At 43.5% G+C, this 18,872-nt stretch overlaps 1 protein-coding gene across 3 annotated transcripts in view; it reads left to right on the forward strand.

Moving 5' to 3' along the window:
- The window catches only part of SHROOM3 (shroom family member 3), a 283,783-nt gene that overhangs the window by 116,042 nt on the left and 148,869 nt on the right, over positions 1 to 18,872 (forward strand). The window contains exon 1 of one of the 3 annotated variants that reach the window (XM_037050996.1): positions 5,610 to 5,867. The exons of the other annotated variants lie outside the window; for them this stretch is intronic. The gene's annotated coding sequence lies outside the window, so the exon portion shown is untranslated. Of the gene's footprint in view, positions 1 to 5,609; positions 5,868 to 18,872 lie in introns of those variants that run through there. 3 annotated transcript variants of the gene reach the window in all.

The raw sequence follows: 18,872 nt of genomic DNA on the forward strand, positions 1-18,872 counted from the left end.
ACATCGCCTACAGACTGCCTGCTTGGGATATCTCCCGTTTCAGTGCCTGTGAGGTTGCCAGTCCTCCTGTGATCCAAACTGCTTCTTTGTACCATAGGACAAGGTAGAGGCTCAGGAAGAATGTTCTTTATGTTGTCCGTTTGAATTATGATTTGAAGCTGGTTTTATCATACTGAATTATCATCAGGCTAATTGCTTGACAGCCTCTCTCGTTACTGCTGTCTGGCGCCATTCAGCTGATCACCTCTGCTGATATCTGGCTGGGGGTGGCTAGCATATTCTCCCCAAGAAGAAATCTGCTAGTCAGAAAAATCCCCAAGCTTCAAAATATTGTACATGCCATGTACGTCCCATTTGCAAGCCACAACAAATCTAACCGAGACAGTAATGTTTAAAAGCAGACACTTTGAAATCAGACAGCCTGGATTCCATCCCGGTTGCTGCCACTTGCTAGTTTCATGATCCTGGGCAAATTTTTAATCTGTCTGTGCTTGAGGTTCTTCAGCAGTCTGGTGGATACAATAACCGCAGCTCCCTAGCAGGGTTATTGGAAGAGTTAAAACAAAGTATACATAGAGAGTACTCAGTATCCTGCCTGATATGTACTAAACACCCTACCAAGTAGTAAGTATGTAACTGACATTGGTTGTCGTCACTTTTACACCATATTTATTTTTTATATTAGCTGTGTCATTTTCCTAGAGATTGAAATGAATCATTAGTAATGTTGTGCTCCTCAATGTTCTTTCTCCAGTTTTCTTTTCACCCCATGGGTAAAATGTGAACCCAGATATAATTTCTCTCTATCTGCTATTCTTAGTGCTCAGTAGTAAGTTGGGGCTCCCTATTGGGGATATCAGCACTTTGAAGGGATGGCTGAGCTCAATGCCTTCATTTGCTACCTTCTGGCCAGTGACTTGTATCAGCAGCACCATCAGTGAAAAAATGTCGTGCCTTCTGGTGTCTGGACCATAAGTGGTGCAGTTATTATGTATCTGATTCTGAACTGAAAGTCCTACAGTTATGATACGGGCAAGGTATTACACAATAATGATTTGGACTTAACCGACACCTTTCACAATGCTGTAGGCATTTGCTCATCAATCTTGATGGCAGCATGTGGTCAGATTGGGACAAAAAATGTTCACCTGAGCTCAAAGGGAACCTAGATCAAGTGCTGTCTGTCCACTTGCCTTCGAGTGTGTTCCAGAGCCTGACTCCTTCAGGCACACCTGGAGTTCTCCCACACATACACTTTCCCATGAAATTAATCAAAAGGGGACTTGAAAAGAGAAACTGAATTTATTAAGACTTTCTCTAGGATCACCACCCAGTTCATGGAACTTCTACATGAAAATTTGCAGTTGTGCTAAACTAATTCTGAACCCCCCCCCCATTTTTTTTTACTTTTTTTGCCTTACACATCATCGTCACCTGGGTTATTGTGACTGTGCTCACTGGTGCGATCTGTTCGACATTGTATCTTCCTCCTAAGGACACACTGTGATTTTGACCAGCAAGATGTGCAGGGCACCAGTGCTACCCGGGTCGTTTATGAACGTGATTTTACAACACTGAATTTATTAAGAATCTATATAAGCCAGTCATTGCTTTAGGTGCTTAGAACTCAGCCAAAACAAACACATCTGTCCTCGTGTTGACATTCTTCTGAGCAGAGGAATGAAAAATAAACACAATAGATAGGTAAATTATACAGTGGGCTAGAAGGTGGTGAGCACTCCACGGCAAGAAAGGAGACCAGTGGCCAACAGGCTGTTTTTATCTCTTCCACTCATAAAGTTCAATTTCTCCTGAGAGTACTGAGGACAAACTTTTGCTTTTTCAAAATATTCTCTGTGGAAGTATTTTGGGCTTCTGGAGCGTACCATCAAAATGCAAGGTGAGGAAGCACCACGCACTTCTCCACATCTACCTTCCGTAGTGAACGAACCTACCCGGAGCCACTAGAGAACAGTATGAGTGTCAGGCAGAGGCACAAAGAAATTAAAAATCCTCTTCATGTTGGGGGGAGGCTTTCTCTCCATAGACCCTGCCCCCATCTCAAATCACAAACCGGCGCCATACAAGGACATGTGCAAATCATTCAGGGAAATACCAGTGGAAATCTGGTGTTCTGAAGTCAAGGCCATCTATCTTGGTCTGCAGTTTGTCAACAGAGCACCATAAACCTCTTCTGTCTGTGAGTTTGTTTTTTTAAAAGGTTATCAGAAGGAAACAGGCAGTGCCTGAATGAATAAGCCACCAGCTTTTAGAGAAAAGGAAACATTTTTAAAAGCATATTTCTTCAAAAACTCATCTAGTCTATTCTTTCATTTCTCTTCACCACTGATACCAGTAGTGGGGAGAAACTTGGTGATGTTCTGGATTAGAGTGAAGACTAGAGCCTAGAGACGACAGTGACTTGCTCGAGGTCACCAAGCAGGTCAGTGGCAGAACCAGTGCATTCTGGGTTCCGCAACACTGCTTCCAGATTGAATCATCAGTGCTTCTTCAAGCATGGATTGTGTAACCCTCTGCAGCTGCTTGCCAAAGAAGCCAGCTAGGCAGGTTATATATGTGAAATCTAAGATGTTTGTGCGAGCATTCCAGGTTCTCATAGAAGTCCCAAGTGGAGCAAGCAGGAGAGAGAAGATGGGGTGAGGGCAGGGTTTACGGGGTGGGGAGGCGGCATGGTGTGGATGAAAATAACTGGTGCACCTCTCCAGTGTGAGAACTTCCTATGGGCCAAAGTCATGTGCAAGGACGCGAAGGGCGTCACTTCCAGACTTGAGAACCCCAGACTCCATGTCCTTCGGTCCATGAGGGGCTGCCAGACCACCAAAGGGTAGAGGAGACACACAGTGTGCTGTCTCACTTTCTCACTTCAGATCTGGGGGAAGTGGGAGAGCGGTCACTCTGCCCACACCCCTGCTGTCAGGTAATGTTGGAGCTCTCTGCACGAGCCAGGCTCAGGGCCAAGTGCTTAACTTCCACTACCCACTGCGTCCTTACAGCAGTTAGGTCCTATCATCAGTCCCATTTCAGGAGGAGGTAAAACTGAGGCTTACAGAAGTTTAGTCATTGGCACAGGGTTACAAAGCTAGTGAATGCCAAAGTCAGAATTCAGATTCTCCTTCCTTACAGGGTGGTAGTTCAAAGTCTGGGCTCTGGAGTCAGATTGCCAGGGTGTGGACCCCCTAGCTCTGCAGCCTGCTAGCTGTAAAGTGTTCAACAGCTTACTTAACACCCCCCCCCCCCGCACACGTCTCCCTTTCTTCTCTGTAAAGTTGTAACAATAATTATAGGATTTATCTTACGGAATTGTGGTAATGATTAGAGAATGTAACATAGTAACTACTGACACATAGTTAATTACTAGTTGTGTAGTGGTTAACTACACTTCAACTACAGGTGGAATCACATGAAATTGCTATTGTAATAGACCAAAAGTTATCAAATATAGATAATTTTTCGTGGTTCCATCTAATACTACACAGGCATCTGTTCTGTGTGAATATAACAATGGTTCCCTTAGTCATCTCCTAATCTGCGAAAGGACAGGGGATATAATTGCTTCAGTATAATTTTTTTATTAACTTGCTTGCTTTAGCTTTTCTAGAGATATAGAAATATCACATAGAAATGTCCTCTCTTCCAATGTGACACAGCATCCATGAGGACAGTTCCTGGAGCCTCCAGTTGGTTGAGGCTGCTGTCACAGGGAACTTGGTGGAGAGTAGATTTGAAGTGAGCTTCGACTGGACAGAGCTGGACTGCGAGGAAATTTCTGGAGAAACGAGGAGGGAGTAGCCCTGGCTCCTTTAAACCACTGTGAACGCTCCGCTGTGTGAGGGAACAGCACTCCCAGACTAGACAGCTAATTGTGATGAACGGGTGGCGCGCATCCCTGGCTGCCATTCTGCACTGTGGAGATGAGCTCCTGGTCAGTGACAGAGGGTTGAATTTGACACGGTCAAAATTAATGTCATGGCCTGGCTGCTCTTGAACTCTGGCTTGGTGGGAGCAGCCTATGATGAAAGGAGAAGCAACTCAGTTGTGTTTGGGGAGGTTGTAAGGGCAGGGGGAGGAGAACACAAAACTGGGATAGGAATTTTGCCTTCCTAAAAGGAAAGAAGGCTACTTTTGAAAGAATGTCTCTATGGTGCAGGATCTAGTGGGAGGCCTCTCTTCTGAAAGATGACTCTCTGCCCCACCCCAGCGGCTGTTCCCATCTGACGCCGGCCTCAATTCTATTTCCTTGGGTTCGACATTATAGGAATATAAATAGCTCTGGAATTCAAATGGAACATAACATCCTGTAGAGATAGTCTCTCTAGTTAATATGGGAACAGTCTTTAAATAAAACATTCAAAATTAACACGGTTTCAAAATTAACACGGAAAGCAATGCCATTTTCGAGGCTGGTTCAGCCTTCCTTCTTGTCTGTAGAAATCACTACTGTATTTAGAGGATATTGGCCCCTGTGAGCTCAGAATTCAGCGCTGATTTTGTATGCGCATTCCTTTCCCTCTCCTTTCTTTCCTCATCTAAAAAATAATGAGCACGTCTTTTAAAGACTCTTTAGCAAGGAGGTTTACAAATGATCTGCGGATCCAGTTCCCCACCACGGCAGCTATGAAGTAATGAAAATGCATTTCATACCCGTGAACTCAGACTCGGAGTCCGTGTTCTTTCTGTGTGCGTTAGTCCTTTCCTCTCTTTGTGTCCGTGGTTGCTGTTAAGCTGACGCCTGTGCGTTTGGTCTGGGACAAATACCAAAACTCGAATCGAGCTCTACTTATCCATACATCTGTGAAGGGCTGCAGTTTCAGGGGCTCAGATGTGGTGTGGAAGATAGAGTTAAGGAAAATTCCTGTAATTAGTAGCAGTTTAGGGACCTGTTATGACTCCGCCCACAAAGGTGAGCTGCCAGGTGCTCCAGTGCAGTGAATTTTAAAATGCAGTGTTTTGTTGTGTGTGTGTGTTTTTTTACAAGTAGTATCTTGGTAGATTTCTGTGTCTGAGGTGATTTTTTACAAGTTTGTATTTTATTGCTGGAAACAATGACTGCAAAAAGATTTTTCTTTTTATGTGATTCTCCGTCTCTTCTAGTTTCTGTGAAAAACTGTTGCTTGCAAAAACCATGGAAAATTGAAAATTGAAGTTATTCAGCTGCAAAGCAGTTGGAGTGGAGACTGGCCAGGAACGGGTGGAAGAGCAGACAGGGGCACTCAGCAGTTAGAGCTGCCAAGGCTGTTCATTCTCTTACCTTCACTTAATTGTCATCACAGAGCACCACGCTGTTTATGAGTCAAAGGACCTAGAGCGACACTCTTTGGAGAAGGGCAGAACGCTTACCCGTTACCACAGTTGTCCTTGCAACAGCCTGACAAATAGCTGCTCTGGAGTGTGGGGCAGGAGTGCACGTGGGACGGGAGTGCCAATGGGGCAGGAGTGCGCGCAGGACCGGGCTGCCAGTGGCTACTGTAGAAACCAGTTCCCAGGTTCTGGCCCTGCGTACTTCCCCTTGCATGAGGGGCCTGCTGCTGTCAGGCAGGCTGGCCGGTGATTGGCTGGGAGGAGGGCAGTAATCCGAACTGCCTTTTGTATTTGGCTAATCAGGGCAGCCGTTTGATTGCAGGTTCCGAGCAGAGGTGCCTCCTCGGTGTCAGACACCTGTGTCTTAGCTTTCGCCTTCCTGGCCCTGGCTCCTGTGGATTCTTTTCGGGCTGGAATTGTGCTTCTCTGCCTCTTTTCCCAAACCACTGAGCCCCCTCTCTGGGCCAGCTTGGCCCAGTGTCACGCTGGACAGAGATGTCCAACAAACAACTGTGGACAATGGAAACGCTAGCTTAGACTTCCTTAAGGTAAGTCCATTTTAAACCAGATATTTCTCAAAATTATAGTCTACATTTATCTTGACAGAATGGCCAGTATGGAAAAGGTAAATTATGAGAGGCAGGGAAGTTTAATTTAGGCCTTTATGATGAAATCACTAAGTCATTTGCTGTCGAATGTGCTTGCAAAAATGACATAATGCGTAAGTAAAGTTGTGAATTTGAAAGGGGGTACTTGTCAAATTACTGTAACCCTTGCAGGCAATTGACGCAACGTTGCGTGCACCTCCCTATTTGATGTGGAGCTCAAGTGCAGATAGAAAAAGCGACTGTTAAGTAGGGCCGGCAAATATCCATGCGCCAGCTTGTATAGTAACACAAAGTCGGGCTGGATATCCTGGCTCCTTCCAATCATGCAACCCCAGGATTTCTAGTCTCATTCTAATTGCCGCTCATTTTAAAGGTACCTTTAACTTTTCCTGTTGTAATTGAAAGCAGTTTTTCTTTTTAAGATTTGTTCACCGTCAGGGAATGAGTGAGTTTCACTTCAGCCTGGGGGTTGATTATCTTACTTTGCTCCCTACTCATCCTTACGTTCCAGAGAAAGTCAGGTGATGAACACAAGCACTCACATTGGAGCAGCAGATGCTTAGGACTATTAAGCCGTATTTCGGATCACACTTCAGCTCTACTATGATTTTATTTCACCTGTAAGTTGATTGACAAACATATCCAGGGCCATCCTCCTGTCCCTCTTGGACAGCTGTCAGCATCCTCGCCACTCTAGGGTTTAGTAATCCAAGGATGGTAAAAAGACCGGTGGTTCGGAACCAGTTCCTCACAGTCCTGCCTGTTTGGTCCTAATAGGAAGGGAGTCATTTTCTCTTTGCTTTTTTTTAATGTAAACTTTTTGTAAATGAATAAAGGTCCATTTGTAAATCCAAAGAAGTTCTGAAGCTACTTTTTCTACCTTATTAATTCCAAAGATATAAACACCTTCAGGAAACAAAGGTGTTCTCCAATTCTGAATGATTCTATTTAAGTAGTAAATAGTGGTAGAGAGACGAGATAGAGGTGGTGGAAAGAGGTGATGAGCATTCATAAACCATTCACTCAAAATCTATGTTAATCATCCTGAAATATGTCTTTTTCTTCCAATGTTTGTAGTCATTTGGAAATTTTCGTCTTCCTTAGATGTTAGTTAACTCATCTTTATGAAAATATTTTTCTATAATAAGATCAACATGTTAGTAATGCTAAATATAAATACTAAAAACGACTACTTTGATGATTAAAAGCATCATTAATGACATTACCCATGGGGTGAAATGTGGTCACCACACACGTCTCCAGCAGTCATTTTTAATGTGATGTGTGTGCAAATAGGACAGATGGCTGGTGACAACTGAAACATTACATTGTTGAAGGACTTAAAGGAGAAATGAACATTGGGAAACTAGTAAATATATATTTAGCATTGATTTAAATTTCAAAATTTTACCTTTGCTTATGAATTACACCTAGAGAGTGTATAAGTCAAAAGATGTATAAATCAAAGGTAATTTCCTGGATTAAGCATAAGTCATTTTTGTACGGATAAGGATAAATAGCCTTAACCACTATCTTAAAAAAAAACACATCAAAACACACTACTCGTTAAAAAAAAGAAACAAAAACCCCATTTCCTGAAAAGGTACAGAAAGGAAGAGAAAACTAGTTGTAAACCTCTTTATCGCTAGTGAAAAAGAAAATAAAGTCAGAAGAAACACCACATTTTTTACATTAAGCGTATAGAAAGCCCTTGCACATATCTGCAGAGTCCCAGGGACCCCCAACTATGTAATTTAGCTCAACTGTTAACAACTAAAATATAGTTCACCCCAAGAACAGTATCATTAGAGAATTAGATTGGGGCGAGGGATGAAGTATCTTAAATTCATTCTTCCCCCTTCTGGAGCTGTGGAATGTCTGCCAGGCTCCTCCACCGCTGCGTGTCCCCTCCGGTGCTGTGGGTAGCGCACAATGAGGCACAATAGAACACACTGGGCCTCCCCCTCCCCGACACACGCTGTGTGTCCCATTGGCTCTGCTTGAAAGGTTCAGCTATGCAAATGAAAGCTGCACACGTCAGACACTTCCCTCCCGGCAACTCTCCTTCTCCCCACTTCCCTTCCTTAAAAACAGTCCCGGATCTCAGCCTTTGCTTTGACTTTTCTGAGCTGGAGAGCCCTGTGAGCTCAGAGGCTGAACAGCGAGAGGGGAAACCTCCCGTTTGCTCGATGTGCTATGGCCATAAGGACTGGATGAGCCAGCTGGGAACCCTTAGCCCTAGACACATGGAAAAAGAGTTTCCTCATCTCCACTCCTCTATAAATGGCTTCACTAAAAGGTCACTGGTTAATATGGAAAAGTTGGCATTCTTTGTTCTGCTAAACCTCTCAAAGGCATGTTTTGTTTTGTTTTTTTTAAACAAAAAACTTTCAACAATCCTAACGTTTGCATCTCAGGACAAATGGATGATTTTGGAAAGCAGGAACCTGAGCAGGCTCAACTCATTTTGCTTCTGAGTTGGACAGATAAGATTAAAAAATGAACGTCAGACGATGGTGGCGTATCATCTGATATCATTGGGAGAAAAGCTCTTTATGAACCTCTGTGAACTGAGACTGGGAGGATTGCTCTGATGGCTCTGGTGTCCTGTCAAGTGACCAAGTGAGTGCTGGCGTCAGACACTTAAGTAGGACTTCGCTTGTATACTCCAGGCCCCGGGTTAGAAGCCACAACTCTGGGGATGGAATTTAAATGAGCCCCACCCTGAAACACTATGGCTGTTTAGAATTACTTGTTTTTTTCCAAGTACCAAAGCTCTTTAGTGACCAAATAAAGCTACCAGTGTACCCTTCCCACCCAAACCAGTGTTTAGAATTCTGGACCAGCCCCTCAGGGGTGGGGGTGGGGGGGTCCCAGCAGTTAGAGTCAGAGGTGTGGGTCTCCAAGCTCCTCTCTGACCTTTGCTCTGGTCAGAGCAGTGGAGGCTGGGCTCACTGATCCAATACTTAAGCAGTCGTTTCCCAGTTGTTTATGAATTGTGGCTCATTCATTCCTCTACCGGATGCACAGAGGTCAGTGTCATCATCCCCGTGTCATGATGACAATGTCTTCCCAGTGTGGGAGACAGGAGAAAGGGACGAAATGCAATGATTTGTCCAGCAGCACCAAGAAGTTGGTGAGAAAGTAGAATTTCAAATGCCATGCAGTTCTTTCCTGTTATGTCTCTTTGTTGAAAGAAAAATCAGAATTCCTTTACACCTCTCCCTCAGCCCGAAATGCTGCAGTCCAAAAATCTGCGGCTTTCTTCGAGGGATCACTCGGTGACTGGGTGGGGCTCCAAGGCTTACAAACAATGAAATGAATTGGGTATGGAGTGTGGTGCATGTTCATGTGTGTGCAAGTGTGTGTTTGTGCACATGTATGTGTGCCTGCATATGCATGTGTGCCTGCCAGCTCTCCTGAACAACTCAAAACCCCAGGGGTTTGTGGGTCAAGTTTGCCTGAAGCCTAAACTGAAAGGGGCAGCATCCTCTGTCCCTTTTAATAACTAAAGGGCTATGGCTCTTTCCTAGAGAGGCCTGATCATTCATTTATAACAAATTTCAGCCCAGGCCCCTTGACAAGGGAGGCCAGCCCCGGAGCTGCGGGTGAGCCAGTCAGAAGGCGGCAGGCCCAAACCGTCCCCGAAGGTATTCCAGGAATGTTAATGGGATGCCTGAGTGGAGGGCTTCAGAGCCCCACGCTGGGGCTGAGGACTGTTCTGTGACCATCTGTTGAGGCCCAGGAAGTCTCATAGCAACAGCTTTTCAAGAATGGTGCTTTTTTTTTTTTTAATTAAAATTAACTAACAAAAAACCTCCAAAACTGCTCCAGCGCTCAAAAAGAATCAGGACAGGATTCGGATTCTTTCTGCAGAGCGACGAGGCTTTAAGGAAGAAAGCACCCCTGTATCTTTCATTCCCATGCTTTAAATGAGCAATTTGTACTTGGTTTTGAGGTCTTAATTCTGTGCCCCACCCCCACCCCACCAAAGGGCAGAATTCATTTTTTGGGAAAGAGCGGAGGTGAAAACAAGTTTCTGAAGCTATGGAGAAATAACTGGCAAAAATACGGTTAAGAAAAAGCAATCAGAGTTTTGAGATTTTCTTGGTATTTGTTGCTCTTAGCAATCCTGTCAGCAGCTGCGTTTTTCCTCTGTAATAATGTGAACTTTAAGCCTGGCTGTTTAGTTAATGAAATGAACTTCAGACAAAGACACTAATTTTACTGTGATGATGTATGGGCTCCAGTAGGAATCTCTCAAATCTGTGTAACAGCTGACCTTAGAAAAAGAGGGAGGGGAAGTGATACGGGTAGTGTTAAATTTTTAATTGGTGAGGTATTAAGTTAGCCATGAACCAAAATTGTGTTATTTCCTCAAGATACAAGACCCTGTAAACTAATCAACACCTGAGGCCTCACTAGCCGCTGTGTGTACAGGGCAGGCATGCCAGCCAGAGACAAAAGAGATATATTCTGTTCCAACGTCTGCCCCTTACTGGGCTATTTTACAGAGGAGCACAGCTCCTCCTCTGCAAATTGGATTTCTGCATTGTCAGGAAGGTTACATACAGTCACACAAGAGGAACTCTGGGAAATGCCCCTTGAATCTGAATGACATCTGTAAAGGAGAGTTATATGCTGTCATTCTTGCCATTGTCCAACCCTGGGAAAATATGTTCATGAGAACTTTTATATTCTCTTCATTTTTCAGTTTGACATTTCTTAGTTTCCCTCAAGTCTTATGTAATAAAATTTCCCAGGAGAGTCACAAAACACTTAAGTTGATTTTGCACACACATATGTAGTTACTGAAGATATACGTGCAAGGACTATGTCTCTGTAGTCTTGTTCATCAGCATGTATTTCTTCTATTCATGAAGTATGACGCCGATCACATTTGCCCCTGATGGTCAAAGGTGATGCCACTAACCCTTGGGAGAAGGACATATAGTCCGAGTCTGATTCTGGTATGTGGGTTCCTAATGGAGTCTTTCTTTCTATAAAAGGCATGACCATTTATCCTCTCTGAACCTACTGCCTCATGTATAAAATGTACCCCATAAATATTTATGGGCTGCCTATCATGTGCCTGCTGTGCTTCTAGGTCATGGACAAAAATAGACAAAAACCCTTGAATATATTCTGGTCGAGGGAGCTAAAAACCAAACTCCCAAGTAAGTCCATTATGTTGAAGGCTATGAAATGGTACCTCCTATTGAAGAATATAATGCAGGGAGGTATGGCGTATAGTGGCAGAGGGGGCATTGCAATTTTCTGAACAGAAGCTGGAACAGGCCCCAGTAAGACAGTGATATTTGAAGGAGGGCTTAGAGGGAGTGGAAGCCTGAGCCTGGGCATGAGCTGGGGAAGAACACTCCAAGCAGAGAGAACAGCAAGTGTGAAGGCCCTGGGCGGGGAGTACAGATGACACTGTGTGGTATGAAAGAGCCAAGAGGCAGTGGCCAGAGGTGAGTGCCTTCTGGATCAATGGAAGGCGTTTGGCTTTTACTCTGTTGACCACTACAAGTACTTACTTCATGGAGCTGTTAGAAAGGTAAAAATAAAACAATCTGTGTAAAGTCTTTTGCTCAATGAACTACCATATAGAATATCTTTCATAATTGTTAGAGATTGTCCATTTTTTTACTGTTACCTCTAAATGGGATTTAAAGATAGAACAATGAGAGCACATGGAAGAGAGGTTTGTTCTGATCAAAGCTGATTCTTCTCATGAGACTTAAACTCCCAATCTTGGCCTCTTAAGTATTCAGTTGTATCACCTAAGAAGGTTCTCATTCTATAACTTCTCACATACGGAAGGGAAAACTTAGTTTTTGAAAACTGGCCTTGTTTAAACTAAACCATTGTTTCTATAACTAAGTCTATACTCTCTAGGGACAGGTGTATTTGATACACTTGGTTTAAGTTTCAGCTACAAAAGTTCTGTTGAATTCCACTGAATTCACATGATACCGTGATGTACTCGTGTTTGAGTTTTGATACTGATACCCTTCTCTAGCCACAGGATTCCAGGTTGGGTAGAAGCCTATTGCAGATAAAATAAAAACTAGGAGTCAATGCCTTTTCCTTCTCTGCAGAGCCCAGAAGCAAGATTGGTTTTCCAGGTCACTTCAAGAACCCTCTCTCACAATGATCGTCCTGGACACCCCTCTGAGGGTCTAGATTCTGTTGATCTCCTCCTTTCAACTGGAAGGGTTTTGGTCATAACTCATGTCAAGTGATGACTAGCTCAGAAAGTAGAAGAGAGAGAATCCTGTTCTCTGAGGGTTTGAAGACTATCATTTGGCATTGAGGTTATCCTTGCTACAGAACCAGTATGAGTGATTTGGGAACAAAAAAAGGAAGTGCCTGACGACAGCTAGAGATGACCAATAAAGGAATAGGCTCTCTAAAAATGTTCACTCTCATCGATGGAAAACTTCCACCACAGGCTGGGTGACTAATCATCAGAAAGGCTATCGGTCATTTCAGTCTAACTTAACAGCTTGACTTCTAAGATGACTTTTAAATCTGTGCTTCTAGTTTCTTCCCAGATGTGCTATTTGAAAAGTAAATTCCACAGGACAAGTCACCTTAAATTTTTTTTAGCCGACACTTGGCATGGAGGTTCTGAGAACAAGAAAAAACATTTCTGATTGTGGAGGCTCCACATTACTTGGAGCCAAGGGAGTCACTGTACTGCAGTGGTGACCCTGGTCCTGAGCCGGGAGCCCCTGTCCTCCTCAACACTGACAAAGCTCTCCTCCCCTTCGCAAATTCCGAAGTTAGCGTGCGGTCAAATCGCCAGGGCTTGCTGCAAAGTTGCTTAATTATGATCAATGGGTACAGTAGACGATTACTCACTTTTCTTTTTGAATAAACACTTACATTGTACTTACTATGTTCTACATGATTTATGAAATGCTCTTGTAACGACCCTATGACAAAACTACAATTTTAATCCCCATTTAATAGGTTAAACAATTGTGTACCGCTTCAGTAACTAACCCAAGGTACACAGTCACAGCTGGGATTTAAACCTAGGCAGTTGGCCAGCAGGGCCTGCACTCTGAACTCCTACATTGGTGTGCCCACAAAATGCTTTGTCTAGTCCCACGCAGCTTTTTCATTTGTTTAGCACTCTGTTGATTTAGGGAAGAAAGCGATCTGGCATATTGTTACACTTTATTGCCCTCTGTGAGGGCAGGGAATGTACTCTGTTGATACCCAGTGCCCAGCATAGCGCCTGGGGCATGGCAGATACTCAAATATTTGTTGAATGAGAGAGGGAGTTAGGGTGTGACATGAATAAACAGTAGTAAGGCCATAGAAATGCCTTTCTGATCTCACAGAGACACAGAGACACATATGTGATTGCAGGGTGTCACTAGATGCAAAAACTGAAAAGTTATAAAACAGATAAAATTAGAGCTGAGAATATAAGGGGGTGATTATCTGAACCAGTGTCAACAATTTCATCCCTTTTAGGTGCTCATTGATATTTCAATAAATAAGTCACATCATACTGGAAAAATGGCCCCCCAAAACTCAAACCAGCATTTGCTGATATGACAATTGGGGAAAGAACAATCTGGGGTGCCATGAATTCCACTAAACACAGGTTTTAAGGTGGGTTTTGGACTCAGTGCATTTCACATTGAATGAAATTGAGACTCACAGATTTACTATGGGGTGGCGGAGGAAAGCATGAGCCTAGGGGAACACCTGGGTGCAGTGCACGTAAATGCACTCAGAATGGCTCACAAAAAAAGAGGGTTTTTTTTTAAAGATATGAGGGATGCTGTGATGTCTGATTGTGGGAAGCCAGAATCACTTCAAAGTTTAACCTAATGATTAAGTCAGAAGAAGTCAGTAGCCTGAGTGTGAGTTCCCACCTTGGCATTGTTGAGTTTGTGACACTGAATGAATCGTTTATCCCAGACATCGTTTATCCATCTGAAAAGTAGAGAATATTGAAAGGGTCTACCTTGTTAGGTTGTTGTGTAGATTAAATGATGTAATACATATGAAGCACTTGGAACACTGCCTGACACATAGTAGGAGGTCATTAGCCTTTATTATGACTTAACAAGTAGATGGCTATTAACTTTCTCATAGACTACATAGTTTCTCATTTCAGTTGACTTTAAACATCAGTTCCATTACATTTTCTGCAGATTGACTTTCCAGAAAACACAGTTCTAGGATTAATTGAATAGTATAGTGATATCACCAAGCTCTAGGTTTATCTATTTCCATTCTACCATTCTTAGCATGATGATTTTCATCCCCAGATTTGCTCCTCCTGATTACAAGATGGCTGCTGCAGCTCCAGCCATCACACTCTTACAATTTTGTCCAAAGGCAGGAAGGAGTCCAGTTTTGTGTTCTTTTCCCAAGGAGGAGCACTTTTCCAAAAGCCCTCCTTCAAACTTATCTTTGTGTCAGATCTCACCAGATAGGGTAGTAGCTTATACTCATACCTAGAATAGTAACTGACAGGGGTATCAGAGTATCATCACTGGTGTAAATCAAGAATGATTTATCTCTTGGGGCTATGGAAGAATCCACCTTCCTGAGCACATAGTCATGTGGTACTGTAGTGGGATCAGAATTAAGTTTGTGAAGAAGAAGGGGAAAGTGACCATTGAGTAAACAATCACACGGGCCTGTATCAGATTAACACATGTCCAAGCCAAGCGTATCAAAGTCCTCCCCTGAGATTTTATAGACAGACTAAGAGAAGGCAGAGCTTTCTTTCTTTTGACATGGCTGGTAGGGGAAGACATAAACATAAAGTTCTCTGTTCTGTGGCTGTTTTCTGTATTACTCCCCCTCTACCCACACCCTGAAGGAAAATCCTATTTGCTGTAGGAAAATGGGGACAGGAGGAAAGTTGGGGAAGAGTGAGATGTAGAGGCCAAGACAGACACAGACACATGCACACACATGCACACACACACAACACAAAGATGGTGCCGGATAGGGCGAGTGATCACCTGACACCATTTTTCAATCCCTGAGGCCATTTCCATCTTTGGCCTTTCTAAGAAATTCCCATTTTCACGTAAATTTCTTTGTGAATTCATTATCACTGTATCATTGGCAACAAAAATAACAACATCGTGTTTGACGCATTTCCCCAAACGTCTGGGTGTCTATCCCTCCACATCCGCTCATGTGTAGCCCTGGCTCTCCACAAGCCATCTTGGAACTCTAGTGTGTACTCACAGCTCTGAGTTTTCATCACCTGATTAACTCAGCCTCTGGGCCCCAGTTCCAAGTGCCACAGGCAACAACCTGAAAGGCTCTGCTTGTAGCCAAGGAAGAGCTGGTGCAGCCTCACTCCTTCAGCAGGGGCTTGGTGGGGTCCATGGTCTCCCAGAATAATTGCGAACAGGGAGATAATAACATCTATTTCCGATTAAAAGCGTGTGATATCTGCCCAGTCCTTCCTAAAATGACTGTGTACCAAATTGAAAAGTTCATTTTTCCTAAGTAAAATGGCTAGGTTTCAGATGTCCAAGTGCCTTTGGCAGGAAATTAAAATCTGGCAGCTCCACTCCCTTTGGCCTGATTTACATAGAAGAGAATTCTGGGTTTGGATCAGGGAATTAGTGAGGGATTTAGGAGGGAGTAACTGCAAGAGCTGAGTGAAGTCATAAATAAAATCAGTGTGGGCATCGGGGGCAGGCCAATGGGAGAGCCAGGAAGGACTAATGAGGAAACTCCTGTGGAAGGCGGACATACAAGAAGTGGAGTCTCTGGTTCAGTAGGATAAATACCTTTATTTTTTAATATCTATTTTTTATGATGAAATATCCAAACGTTCATGAAAGTAGAGAGTACCACAAATTCCCACACACTCACCGTCCAGCTGGATGGCTCTTGTGAGACGGAACAAGTCTAGAAGGGGAAGAAGAAAGAAGGGTGTGTTACCAGTGAAGGGCACAACAGTTTGTGACAGACGTATTAGCCAACTTGTCAGGAGAGGGCAGGCAGTTGGCGTCCAAGACGCTTGTTCTTAGTTGTCAATGAAATAACTGCCAAACGCAATCTAGATTCTTGGTATCTGAATTGGGATTATGTAATCTGACGAAGCAGACCTCCTTGGCCTAATCTCCAAAATACTGGGGATTTTACACGGTGACAAGACTAAGAAAGCCTCCCAATTCATTTGACATTTAGCAACTATTGATCTGTACTCTGCCAGGCACTGTACTGGGCTTTATGGGCATGCATGTCTGAAAGACAGGGTCTTTGATTTCCCAGAATGCAGCGTCTGGTGGGGGAAATACATCAACAAGAAAATCTGTGAAAGGCATGACGAAGTTTTTCTGGTAGCATAGAAGAGTTGAAAGCTTTTTGTAGAGGGATGATTGTCTTAATTTTTACAAAGATGAATAGGGGCTAGATAGAGACATTTAGTAGGTAGATAAAGGCATTCTAGACAAAGTAAACCAAGAGATGTTGGGTGAGAACCTTAGGTCAGGACTGTGGGGCAGATTGTGCATGAGTCACCTACTAAAAGACCTGCAGAGATGGGGTGGGAGCAGGGCTGACATCCAGCCCAGGCTTTGGTCCCCGGAGCAGCTGCATCCACCTGGGGAAGGAGGTGCTTTGGTCTAATTTGCACAAGGATGTACTTGGGATTCTTTGATTGGAGAGCATATGTGAGGATGCTCATGAGTTTGAACAGGACCCCAAAGGTAGTGGGGAGCTAATAAAGAATTTTAAAGGCAGAGCTGGGACCAAAGCAGTTCTGTGTTTGAGAAAGACCATTCTGGCTGCATTTGGGAAGGTGATTTAAAGATGGAAAGTCTGGAGGAAAAGAAACTAGTGAGACAGGTCTGGTCCCAGGAGAAATAAAGAGGCCCTGAGGCAGTGGTGGCTTTGGTATCTAGAAGGTAGACTAGGTAGGCCCAATGAAAGGCCGGTTCTGTGGGAGAGGGGAGGGAGGTGATTAGGAGAGCTCCCAGGCTTTTAATGTCAACAACTCAGTGGAAGATTATTGCTTCCCAGCAAAGACTGATAAACCCAAGAACTTTGACATGGTGTGTGGTAAGATGTTAACTGTTGAATAACAGAAAAGATTCCTTATATAAGCATTGTGGTTAAAGATTAAAAGGAAGGTTTCAATAGTAGCTTTTGAGACAGAGAAATCACCCTGATCTTCAGCTACACCTCTTTAGAGAATGACCAATTGATACTAAAGGAAACTGTTACTACCCCTTTCAAGTACAGCAGAACCTCATGCAGTGGAGAATAAGTCTTTTCAAGAGAAGACATCATAATGCCCAGCTGCAAACAGCCAGCTTGTCACCTTCATTCTTTTGTTCAGGAGTAAGATGATAAAAAGCTGGAGTATCCCAAACCCCTTTCCCATTCTTTTAGAGAAAGCAGTTTCTTGTCTGTTTTGGTTTTGAAAGAGAACATGCCAGCAGTGTTCTCTCTGTCTCTCTGCGCTTGTCATGATGGTCTAGCAGCGCAAGCTTTTGAGTTGAATCATCCTGAGTTTGAATTCCATGTTCATCAGTTTCTAGCACATTGGGTGGGATACTTTTCTCTCTGACCCTCATCTGTAAAATGTGGGGAACATGACCTACCTCACAGAACTGCTGGGGACCATGAAGGTCAGGTGCTTGGCACAGGGCCTGGCAGGTAGCACACTAGTTACAGTGGTGGTGGTGGTGGTGGAGGTGGCCCTTGTCGTTGCTGTTCTTGTTATTAATGCTGGTTCTCAGACACTGAGAAGGGATGCAGTTTGCTTTTGCTCACTGTCATTATTCCTTGGGCCTACATCCATTAGATGGTGACAACATGTTATGTTGACTTCTTTATGGATTGGCCACAGGGAAAAGGTGGGCACGCCACAAGTCGGAAGGCAAGTTCTATGTACACCGGCTCCTTCCTGACGTGCCTTCAGATACTGGACTGTTTGGGGGAGGGAAGCACACCATTAGACTATGGAAACCACTGGAAAGGAGGCAGAGATCTACAGTACTCTTGGTTTTCACATGACCAAGATATTGTCCTAGGATATAATAGACCACTGAAGTGGCACTTGGTATTACCTTTAATAATTCAACATAGAATATTTATGGTTAAATACCAGCACAAGGCTTCAGTAGCCAGTTACACCCAAAGAAAATGTACTGTACTTAACTTTCTTATCAAGAAAGTCTTGATAAGACACTGGGTGACTGTTAACTTTGGTCACTGCCCTGGAATGTCCCTGGTGGTCCTGCCAGTTTCATTGCCCAGAAGTGTCATGTTTTTGTAAATGTTCTCATGTTGTGCTTTCACAAATTAAAAATGTTTTTATGGTGTATCGTAACTGCAAGCAAACAACTTGTGTGCCTCTCTCTCACCTGTAAAAAAGGGAGTGGTAAGAATTCCAAAGTCATTATTGTTAACGTGTCTGGGATAAGAAATACATTCTGAGCATAAAGTTTTATTGTCTTTGATGTTAAATGCTCTTGACACAACGTGAGAATCAGATAGTCAGAGGCTGGGAAAAGTGGAAGTGTGTTTTATATACTATTTTGAAATCTGTTATGCCTTTGAGAAAAAATAAGATTTCAAAATATTTAAAATTATCTATTTATAATTTTTTGCCATGAAAAAGAAAGAAGAAAATTGAATGAGACTTAAAAATTTAAATCAGGGGACTTCTGGCCAAGATGGACACATAGGTAGACACACTGTGCTTCCTCGCACAACCAAAATAAGGACAACAACAATTTAGAAACAAAAAACAACCAGTACTGACAGAAAATTGAACTGTATGGAAGTCAGACAACCAAGGAGTTAAAGCAGACACATTTGTGCAGACCAGCAGGAGGGGCAGAGTCGGCAGCTGGGCAGAGAGGGGTTGCAGCAAAGCAGTGGCTGGTGGACCCTGGGCGTGCAAGGCAGTGGTGGGTGGACCCAGCGAGGCGG

Source organism: Sturnira hondurensis, unplaced genomic scaffold (genome assembly GCF_014824575.4).
Source record: "Sturnira hondurensis isolate 20B ecotype Veracruz unplaced genomic scaffold, ASM1482457v3 Scaffold0007036, whole genome shotgun sequence".
NCBI classification, from domain to species: Eukaryota; Metazoa; Chordata; class Mammalia; order Chiroptera; family Phyllostomidae; genus Sturnira; species Sturnira hondurensis.